We start from the raw sequence: 12,440 nt of genomic DNA, 5'->3' as shown, positions 1-12,440 counted from the left end.
CTTTAATTATCCTTGAGATGTGACTAGAACTTGATTGGAGTCCACTTGTGGCAAACTGAATTGATTGGACATAGTTTAGAAAGGCACACATCTTTGTACAGTGTATAAGGTCCCACAACTTACACTGCATGTGAGGACAAAAACCAAGCCATGAAATCCGAGGAACACTGTAGACTGCCATGATAAAATTGTTTTGAGGCATAGAACTGGGCAAGGGTATAAAATCATTTCTAAAGCTTTGGGTGTTCCCAGGATGACACAGCTGCAGAGACCTGCTGCAGAGATCTTGCTGGAAGGATGATCATTTCAGCAGCACTCCATCAATCAGGCCTCTATGGAAGAGTGGCTAGATGGAAGCTGCTCTTGATTCAAACTGCATTTAAAAGACTGAGAGCATGAGGAAAAAGATTATCTGGTCTGATAGTGCTTGGGCAGAACTCCAAGCACTATGTCTGGTGAACACCAGGCACTGCTCATCTCCTGGCTAACACCATCCCTGCGGTGAAGCATGGTGGTGGCAGCATTATGCTATGGGGGTGCTTCTCAGTGGCAGGGTCAGGGAGACTGGTCAGAATAGAGGGAATTAAGAGAGGTCCTTGAATAAAACTAGTTCCAGAGTGCACATGACCTCAGACTGGGGCTACAGTTGTTTTGTGTCAAATCCTTGAGTGGCCCAGCCAAAGCCCAGACTTAAACCCCATAGAACATCTGTGGAGAGACCTGAAGATAGCAGTTCACTGATGCTTCCCATCCAATTTCATGGAGCTTGAGAGGATCTGCCAGGGAGAATGGGATAAATTGCCCAAATCCAGGTGTGCAAAGCTTGTGGAGGCTTATCCAAGAAGACTCAAAGCTATAATTGCTACCAAACAAAGTATTGAGTTTTGGATTTTTAATTCATTTGCATAAATCATTTCTAAAAACATGTTTTCAATTCATCATTATTGGTTATTGTGTGCAGATTGATGGAAAAAAATGGCAATCCATTTAAAATTACTACCACAGAACCACAGAGGGGTCTGAATACTGTGCCACTGTATACATTATATTTTAGGGCCTTCGTATAGCTGACTGATGTTTGTGTTGTTGCAATTACTTCATAACACATTGTAATTTTGTTAAGAAAAATATATGCAAATATGTATTATTATTAGTAGGTATAATAGGTTGGGTTTGCGTTCATCAACCGCCCTGTTCAGTTCAGCACACAGGTTTTTGATTGGATTGAGATCTGGCACCTGAGACGGCCACTGCAGCACATAGAATTTGTTGTCCCAGGACCATTTCTACCACTCCACCTGGTGTGTGGTGAGCATTCAGGCACAAAATGGCAGCCCTACATCACCCAGGTGGGTGCTATACATTATATGGCAAGTTTCCCTCTCATTACTGTCAGCACTTTGAGTGTCTAGAAAAGCACTATATTTTATAAGGTAGAATTTTCTAATTATAATTATATAAGTTACATGAATTAGAATTTCTGTAATAATTTCTGTATTGATGTTGAGGTATGCTTTAGGTCATTGTATTGCTGGTCATGTAATAAAGTGCTCAGTGAGTGTACATACTGTATATATATATGGATATATGAACCGAAGATCAGAAACAAGTTGGTTATTTTCTAAATTGCATTATTTCTTGCCCAGGTAGCAGTTGAAATTGTACTTCCCTCTAGGTTCTTTCAGTGCACTTATCCCTGGTTATGGGTATGCACTTTGTTGTACGTCACTCTGGATAAGAGCGTCTGCCAAATGCCATTAATGTAATGTGCAAATACACTTAAATGAATGTCACTGGGAATTTGGTCTTGCTAGTTCATCTTCCATCATTTTTTCTGACCAGGAGCACCAAAAGATTAGGCCAAAATTATATGGTGACAGAGGCATTGCATAAACAATTTGCCTACAGACATTATGGGAATGGCGATTCAATATTTAGTCAGTATAATTTAGCCATTATTTTGGGGAGTCAAAATGAATGTTATTATATTTTAAGGCAAAAAACTACAAGTTTAACTTCAAATATGATTCGATTGGATGTGATGAACATCACAAATAATTATAGTTTCGAATGCATACCGTGTGTGCGTATGTTTGTGGGGTCATGCTGTGTGGTTTATCCTTTCTTGTGACGTTCAAAACATGTTTCTAAATCATGCAGTTGTACTGTGTTCCTCAATTATAAAATATACTACACTAAATATACTAATACTAAAATATATAAAATGACAGGGAAAACAGAGGAGTTAGGAAAACCTAAAATAAGGCATTTCAGAGTAGGACAGCGTATGTAATCGTATTTGAATTTAAACTTGTACTTTTTTGCCTTAAAATATAATAACGTTAATTTTGAGAGCAACTACAACGTGCGCTATTCCCAGGCACGTGCTGGTGCGGGCCTCTGAAGGGCAGATTCCTCGGGAGGAAAACCTGAATACAAGCCTGAGAAGGTCTGGGATGTTCTGAGAACGTGCGCTGTCCTACATAATGCGGCACAGTTGAGGAATGTGGCTTTACCGCCTGAAGCTGTTGGTTGTGTTGGCACCGACTCCGGCGTTTGAACCAAATGCAGCTGCCGTGCGCCAGTGTGTGGTTCTGATGTGATAGGTATGGAAACAAATAACACTATTTATTGAGTAATTCTTTCGATGTGCAGCTTAGGTCACACAAAACATTTCTTATTTCCTTCAATTCCTTGGCAACCTCGTTAAAAGCGTCGATAGTGTCTCACTTTTTTTTTTTTTACTAATATGCAAATGTTGCTTTTTTAATTATTCTAGAGCTAATTTCTTAAAATGTTCTTTAAAAAATTGTAGTCATAATACAAAAACTTATTGCATTCATGTCCAAATTCAAATGATTAAATGTAATTTGGATTGGAGGAAAGGAATTTCTTCCGCTATTCACTTAAATAAATCCCCTTAATTTACCTCATTTTAAATAATCAATATTTAGCATTGAAACTGATACTGAGACCCACCTGTCTGACTCTTGCACTGTAAAGGCACAGGTGAGACAATTTTATTCTTAACTCTATCGATTTTGCCCCCTTGTGGTTGAGTCATTGACGTCTCGAATTATCAAAATATCATACAAAATACTGTGACCACCATAAAATGGGGATGCCAGATATTTAAAAAGATTCTCTGCTAAGTTGAAGTTTATTCTGAAATCAGATCAGCCATTTTTGAGACCTGTATTTTTTCCAGGAATATACCTAAGCGGAATGTCATCTTGAACAAGGTATAGTGTGTCATATTCAGGTGACTGTTTAGTAATATCGTAAATGAATGAATATACAGGCATGCCTAATTACAGGATTTGGACTTGCTAAAGATAAACCTGTTAATATTCTGGCTAATGGATAATTAAATGGCTAATTAAACAGGGCTCTGGTTAACCAAATTTTGAAACAAAGTTCCATTTTAAATGTGATGCAGGTTGGTTAGAGCATTAGGGTGATTAATCCTTTTTGGACATTTTGGGAATGCTTCATAAAAACTTTCATGTTGAATACACATGTGAATGTGTTTTCAGATTATTCCCTTTTTCTCCCAATTTAGAAGCCATTTGTACCCCCCTCTGTTCCAGTTCCAGTTAGTGTTAGATATACCGTCCACATGCCTTCTTCAAGACGTCTCATCTCTCTAATCATCCGTGGTTCCTAGGCGTCCGAGGCGCTTATTGTGCGGAGATCAGCTAACCCTGCCACACCCCGGTGTGCAACTGCAACAAACTGCAACCGCAAGTCTGCTGTATCTTAGCCTGTTGCGCCACCACAGACTGAACCAGGACAATTTCTCCAAGATGTTGTTCACATTTGCCTTGGCTATGATAATTTCTTTGACATACTATATTTTTGGCCTGGAAGCATATTCTTATACCATAGCTCAATGTGGCTCAGGACTCCATTAAATTAAGAAAAGTATCACTTCTTATTCTTCTATAATATAAAACACAATTACAAGCTTGTAGAACAAGTAGAACAAGCTTTGTTTCAACATTGATCCATCAATACAACGATGGAACATAACAGAAAAAATAATTTTGATAATAATGGATTTAATAAGAAATTAGGCTACACTTAAAAGCACTGTTCTCAGTCCTTAAGCTACTGCACAAAGTTCAAGAATCCGTAATCAAAATACTTATGGGCTAAAAGTAAAAGTATAACTGGAAGATAAAGCTATGCTTACTTGCCCAAACAAATAAGCAACACCAAATTGAACTACAAGAAACATACAGAACAAATGCATAACATGCACATCTGCAACATATACAGCTGATAATGAACTATAATAGAGCTTTCTTTATTTTGATTTTTGGTGTCATTGTTACTCTGTTACTCTGTTTGTTTGTGGCAGCAAGTGACAATGTATTGGGCTGCCAAATCCACACATTCTCTCTTCTCTCCCAGTCTCTCTGTGTCTGAGATTCTCTCAAATTGTGGGCAGATTTATTTTATTTTGGGAAAGTACAGTGACCTTGCCTTCCTGTATTTCTCACATTTGGTGAGGAAATGAAGCTCTGACTCCACCTCTTCACAGTGAGCTCAATCTGTCCTGTCTGGGGAGCCAAGCCTGCTGCTATTTTGTTTGATTTGGTATAAGTTTGTTGACTCTAATTTCTGTGGTGTCTTGAGGCTGCTTTGTGTAAGGAGGGCTTAATGAAATAAGGCTCAAGACCAGCTAGCTGAGGGGACTCTTCTTTGAGCTCATCTCTGGTATTTCAGAGCCTTGTAATGATCAGAGTGGGGTGGCTGTTTTTGAGGTGAATGCAAAACTTAACTGCCCTTTTTTGTATGTTAATCAATAATGGGTTTTGGCCTCATTCTGCCCTGCATGGTAAATGGTTGGCATTTATATAGCGCCTTTGTCTAAAGCGCTGTACAATTGATGCTTCTCATTCACCCATTCATACACACAGTCACACACCGACGGCGATTGGCTGCCATGCAAGGCACCCTTCCCTTCCCTTGCACTAGGCTCAAAACTAAAGGTGACCGAGCCTTTGAATCGGTGGCACCTAAATTGTGGAATTCTCTTCCACCGGACTTAAGAGCTGTGGCGTCTGTGGAAATTCTTAGAAAGCAGCTAAAGTCACATCTTTTCAGACAGGTGTTCATCTAGCCGTTTTTGTGACTGTATTTCCATTTATTTCATGTTCGTTTATTTGTGATTTGTTGGTTTTATTGACTGTTCTTTTATGTATTATTATTGTTATTATTGTTGTTGTTATTTTTGATCCTGTGAAGCACTTTGTGACTCTGTCTGTGAAAGGTGGTATATAAATAAAATGTACTTACTTACTTCTGACTGTCTGACCACTGCTCCTGCCGCCTGAGCCAATGTCGCCCCATTGCACATGCATGTTGCATGCATTGTTTGGAGCTTTCTTCTCGACATGGAGGATGTTTTTATTTATTGTGTAGAATGCCCTACATGCTTTCTTCTTCAGTTAATTTACCACTGAGTTAAAGCTTCCTGTTGAGCTTATTTTAAACCCGTAGCTACGGTAGCCCGGCTAAGCTGGGCGTACAGGACTGGAGCCCGGAAGGCTGGTGGTTCAGGCTGCATTTCAATGACTTAGCTGCCATCCAGAGCATACATCCATTGGTTTTAAATTGATTGCAAACACATTGAGGACTATTAGCAACAAGGTTTGAAAAGAACTAAACTGACATGCAGGGGCGTCACCAAGGTTTGAATACGTTTGAGGCTGAGTCAACATAATTTGGAGTGGAGTGGAGAAGGGACATTCCTTGCATTTCAGTGTAACTGAGTGCATTCTTTCAGGGCCATCTCAAGGGCTCGGCAGGGCATGGGCGAGTCAGCCTACGTGGGGCCTAGCTGTGATGACGTCATGACCAAACCATCGGGGACTTGCCTAGTAACCAATCTATAGTAGTATCCACAGAAAAATACACATTACATTACATTACATGGCATTTAGCAGACGCTCTTATCCTATCTTATCCGTACAATGAAGTGCAAATCAAACACAATTATGAGTGCTAAGAGGACCTGAGGACAGTACAGTTCCGAGTCCTCGTGTAAACAGATAATCAGAACCCTTGAAGAGTACAATCAACTTTCAAACTAGCATACCACAGTTGGCAGCTAGAATAACCGGAATACAATACAACAGCCAATAAAAAACAACAATATCTATACAGGTAACAATATCTATACAATCTATACATAAGTGCCATTACAGTCTAGGGCTAGGTGGTGAGTTAGGGAGGGAAAGGTGTAGCCTGAAGAGATGAGTCTTCAGTCTGCGCTTGAAGGAGGTCAGAGACTCTGCCGTTCTGACATCCACCGGGAGGTCATTCCACCACCGTGGGACCAGGACAGACAGTAGTCGTGAGCGTGAAGTGCAGGTGTGGCGAGGGGGAGGCGCCAGACGGCACGAAGAGGCAGAACGGAGGGGTCTTGTTGGTGTATAGGTCTTGATAAGGGATTGAATATATACAGGGGCTGATCCCTTAACTGCCTGGTATGCGAGCACCATTCATTCATTCATTCTGTGGCATTTAGCAGACGTCCAGAGCGACGTACAACAAAGTGCAAATTACATTACATACCAAAGTTTTAAATTTGATGCGAGCCATAACAGGCAGCCAGTGCAGGTTGCTGAGCAGGGGGGGGTGCCCAGACTGGCTGCAGCATTCTGGATCAGTTGTAGGGGTCTGATGGCAGATGCTGGAAGGCCAGCCAGCAGAGAATTGCAATAGTCCAGGCGGGACAGGAACAAGGAACTGAGTGGAGTAGGTGGTGAGAAGGGGTCAGATTCTCCGGATGTTGTACAGGAAGAACCTGCACCCCCGGGTCACCGTAGCGATGTTCTCGGAGAAGGATAGCCTGTTGTCCATCACTACTCCAAGGTTTCTTGCACTAGGGGATGAGGTCACTGTGGTATCCCCTAGTGAGATGGAAAAATCTGAGAAGGGAGAGGTTAGAGCAGGGATGAAGATTACCTCCGTTTTACCTGGGTTACACCATATCAATTTTGTGATGAATGATATAACTCATCATTCGTTTTAATTATGAAACCACGATTAAATATATATTCGTTAAAAAACTATGAAGCAGGTCAGTAGGACTTGCCAGTTGCTACCTTCATGCTGTAATTTTGTCTTTACTAGCTTCTGTACTAGCAAGCAAGGTAGTCTAATTATCAGATCATCAACGCTATCTCCGTCATGCATAAATGACAAACATGTAATTCATTTCTGAAGCAGGTAGTTACATTTTGCATAGTTTTGGTAGTTTAGCGAGTCACCCCCTTTCCTTTATAGCCAGTCTTCTAAAAACATCATGTTTAAAAGTGTATTATTGTTTGGGCAATATTGTTTTGTGCAGTGTGTTTTTCCTGTCAAAATAAAAGTATCAATTAATCAATCAATCAATTTTGATTTGGAAATAGAAAGCACTGCTAGAAAAGGCAAATACACCTGTCTCCAATGAAAGGCAAACACACCTGTCTCCAATAAAAGGCAAAATACACCTGTCTCCAATGAAAGGCAAAATACACCTGTCTCCAATGAAAGGCAAAATACACCTGTCTCCAATGAAAGGCAAATACACCTGTCTCCAATGAAAGGCAAAATACTTCTGACCTCCCTGACCCTGGATCAGTTTTTCAGCCATATGCATAGATAAGTGTATTAAATACATAAGTGTATTTAAATAGTGTGTGTGCGTGTTTGTATGTGTTTTTCAATATGATATAATACTGTGGTTTCTTTTTTCCTCTCAGTGTGATGCTCAAAAACATGTTACGTAGTTCAGTAGTTGTATTGTATGTCTCATTTATAAAATATATGCAATGTAGCAAAATGATACAGAACATGATGTAATGTTCCTGATTATTGTCTGTGAGTTTTATTTGTTATTCTTGTATATTTATTATTTTTCATTATCATGTCTGGTTTTCTGTTCTCATTCATATTCGTAGCACGTGTCTTCCCGTGATGTCTGTGTCTTTCTGTAGTTCTGAGCCCGAGTCACTCCCCTGTCTGCGTGCTCCACTATTCGGGTGGTTTTGGAATTTTCCGGTTTCCCACGATTCCTTCTCAGCCTCGTTTTCTCTTACTTCCTGCTTGTCCTCCATTTATGTTTGTAGAAAGCACTAATCTACTAATAACTACTAACATAGATTTTGTACAGTATTAAATTATATTAACACACTAATTGTCTGTCTAACTATCTAACTAATCACATTAACTAACTGGCTAACTCTACCTCTACTTCAATACTGCTCTATAACTCCGCCTCCCTGTTCTATCCCTAAATTGCTTGCCTTGATTCAGCAAAGTGTTGGCACCTACTCTCCCCTATCACCATGTTTAACTCTGTACAATTGTCTACTCCCTAGTCCAGAGCCATTTGTATTACATGTATGTCTTTGTGAATCCAGTCCGCATCCCTCATCATTAGATTATTGCCCGTTCATGTTTCTCACCTGATGTTTATGTGTTAGATCATCCTCACTACACTACACTACACTACACTATGTTACACTGTGCAACAGTACACTATACTACACTATGCTACACTATGCTACACTGTGCAACGGTACACTATACTACACTATGCTACACTATGCTACACTGTGCAACGGTACACTACACTACACTATGTTACACTGTGCAACAGTACACTATACTACACTATGCTACACTATGCTACACTGTGCAACGGTACACTATACTACACTATGCTACACTATGCTACACTGTGCAACGGTACACTATACTACACTATGCTACACTATGTTACACTGTGCAACAGTACACTATACTACACTATGCTACACTTCCTTCAGTCATCTAAACCCCAGTCTCAGCTGCACACATTGAACGTTGATCTGTTTACTCAGTGCCGATTATTACGTTTATTAGAGATTCCTGAGACACCCCGATTTACGAGATTGTCTTACCCCTTCTGTTTTGTCTGCCTGGTTGATTTCTTGTTTCTTTTCTCTTTTCTCTTTGACTACGCTCTTGCCTTGCCCTGTTTGTACCTCGCATATCTGATTATCTGGATTTTCGACCCTGGACTGTTTTACCACTATTCTTTGGCATCTCGATTTTGGCTTTGTCTTGGATTACTGGCTTTTGATTGTCCCATTCCTGCGCCGAAAACCTGATTCGGCCAACTTGCATGGGCTCAGGTTTAGGGTCTTCACCTCGGGGCTGACGACTGGAATGTGGGACGGGTGTGGCTCTGGGGTAACTGGGTTCTCGGGCAAGTCTCACGGCTCGTCACTCCCTTACATGGGAATCCACTCGGATAAGCCCGTCCAGAGTAACAGGTAGCCTGCAGGTGGTTAGCTCGTATTGAGTTCAGTCAGACAGTCCGTTGTACAAGGCACCATGTAACGTTGTGTGATCCCACGCTGCTAAGGCTGCCAGGGTCCATAACTCAATGGCGTAGTCTGAGGCAGAGCACTTGACTTGGCGGCTTCAGTCGAGTTGACGCGTGACAGCAGGCCCGGAAGCAGTGTGGTCAAAGACCCTCTTCATGGGCGAAAACTGTTGCACTCGGGGGCGCCCGACTCCCAGAATGCCGTGCCCCACTCTCATGCTCCCCAGCCAGCAGATGCTGACGTTGACGACCCTGGAGCGCTCGGTCGGGAAGGGCAACGGGAGGGAACACTGGGACAGGAAAGATCTGCAGGATTCGGGTTCTCCAGGAGTCGGGTTCTGCAGGATTCGGGTTCTCCAGGAGTCCGGTTCTCCAGGAGTCCGGTTCTGCAGGAGTCCGGTTCTCCAGGAGTCCGGTTCTGCAGGAGACGGGTTCTCCAGCGTGGCACTCAGGTGGGGGCAGACGGGGTTCCGGATGCAGATCTGGTGTAGATTCGCCAGGCCTTGGTTCAAGGACCAGAGCTCGGATTCGTGCATGCCCAGCCTCTGTCCCTGGAATCATAGGGCTTCTTGCGTTGGGGTCCATACCTGGCCAGATTGTTCTATCAGGCTTCAGAACAATGGGCCCAGTCGCAAGCATGTTTATTGTGCAAAGGGCTGTCTTTGTGCCACCCTTCCAAAGAGTTTGTTTGTATGAATGTAGCATTTTTATGGGGGTTTTTCTGTCAGAAAAATAAATGAAGGTAATTGGTTGGAACCCCTGCTCTCAGAGTATAGGCTACAGCAGTAGAAGACTAAAGTCTAAAAGTAAAAAAAAAGAAGCTGTTTTTCTTCATTTTCACCAAGGCTGCCAATAATACTGGAGCCCACTGTAACTCCTGAATCATTTGAGTCCCGGGCTCCAGATTAACAAAAAATCCTCTTGGAACATAGTAATTTACCATTTTGGATTTTTGATATTTTGAATTTTGTGAGAAACCTGAAAAATCAATTTCCTCCTAGATAGCAATTTGCATGAAATATGGTGCACAACATCTTCCAACCAAAATAAAAAAATATTCCATAAACATAGTTACTACATTCAAACCAATGGCAGCAGTAAGGCAATTATTTCCGTGGGCATGGCCTCTATTGATATAATGAGCTCTAACCCCTGCAATGTTAAATTATACAAATAAAACTACCACTGTGCTTACGCCCCAGAGGTGTGATATAAAGCCATCAATAGGTGGCACTATAGAAAACAAATGGTCATAACTCTTCTAGCAATTGCCTCAGCAAAATGATTAAATGTAATAGGGATAACTTTTTCCCCCAAAAATACACAAGGAAAGTAAATGCATTTAATCACCTATTGAGTAGTCATAATCATAATGTTTTTTTTTTCATTTTATTGAATTCATTTTCAACTCAAAACATAAAATGAGTTGAAAAAGCCTAAATAACTTAATTGCATTTTTTTAAATCTGTGATCTTCCTCATCTGATGTATTAGAATTTTTTATAGGACAACAGTCTCTTATAAGACTTACATTGACAAAAAATGGACAGTGAAAAATACAAAAACTTGAAAATGGAATCTTGTGAAAGGGATGAGCAGAAATCGTCATCTTTATTACGGTTCGTTATTAAGTTCGTAGCCAGGTATCAGAGGTTCAGACAAAAGGAGCAGGCAGGAGAATAATCACTGGACACAGCAAAAGTCAAAACCAACAAAACAGAAGGGCAAGGCAACATGAAATCAGGCAGAAGGGTGTCTCAAGAATCTCACTACAAACTGGCATACTAGGAACTGGGCACAGAATGAGGATCAGCGATTGGACAGGGAATGAGTGCTCAGACTGGGATATATATACACAGGGAAATGGGCATTCTATTCAGGAGCAGGTGTGAGTGGGCGAGACTAAACATTTAACACAGGGGAACTGCACGAGGGAATCAGGTAACATAACCAGAGGTAAACGCAAGGCCAGATATAGAGTAGAACGAAACTGTATGCACACAACATGACCTGGGGCTAGCAGGCAGACTGTGAGGATAGATTTGTAAGAACAGGATAGGGTAAGAAGGTAACGAGCAAGAGAGCTCCAGAATAGCAGCAAGGCACAGCAATACTGAAAGTTACAGCGCAGAATTGGGAATCACGCACAGAATTGGGAATCACTAATATTGTTATTTCACGTGTAAAAATAAATAATCACCCAACCCAAAAAGCGTGGTTAATACTAGTAAATATATACAACAGGAATGTATTAGCTAAACTCAAAAGACAAACAGTGTTAGTGTTAATTAGTACTGATTAGTAATTATCTACACTCAGATGGACTGCAGCTGGGAATCAGAAAGCGAGGTGAGAAGGAAGTATTAAACCAGAGTCATGAAAATTGCCAAAGTGGTGTTATTCACAGGACGGGGAGTGTTGCAATGACACAGACTGGGATCAGACGCTGAACCTATGAATGCAATGAAATCAGACATGAACAGAAGTAATGTAAATATGGAAAATAACAAAATACACAAAATAAATCAAGACTGACAATAAACACTAAAGCAAAAGGGAAAGGCAATAATCAATGATCATAATATCAGACATAGGTCAGGAAACAGCCATAAATAACCAGGCAATATAATCAGACAGACAGAATCCAGGAACATAACAAAAAGCTCAAGCACAGAAACAAAGCAGCATACGAAGCTCATTTTCAGGATGAATGCAGTGCCGCTCGGTAGTAAATATTCACCCCTAAATGGTACTTTGTACTTTATACACGACACACCGTTTTCAGTCCTATGGGGTGTATTTTTAAAATTTACTGGCATAAATATTTTAGAAAATCTTTAGGAACCAGAACACATTTTTACTTATCACACCCTTCTACCATGTGCTTAAACGATCTCCGTTGCTTCTTCTGCATACCCAAAGGTTTGATCATATTGTCGAGGACCCGGCCCTAGGCCCCCCTGATGAGAGATTGACGGGGGATGGGTTAGAAAGGAATGCATTGTTAACCCCTCGCACACGCCATCGAGGTGGTAGTAAGAACGCCCGTAAGAAGAAAAATATGTGGTTCA

The sequence above is a fragment of the Conger conger genome, chromosome 16 (genome assembly GCF_963514075.1).
Source record: "Conger conger chromosome 16, fConCon1.1, whole genome shotgun sequence".
NCBI classification, from domain to species: Eukaryota; Metazoa; Chordata; class Actinopteri; order Anguilliformes; family Congridae; genus Conger; species Conger conger.
The sequence above is the reverse complement of the archived record's forward strand: the minus strand, read 5'-3'. Positions refer to the sequence as shown.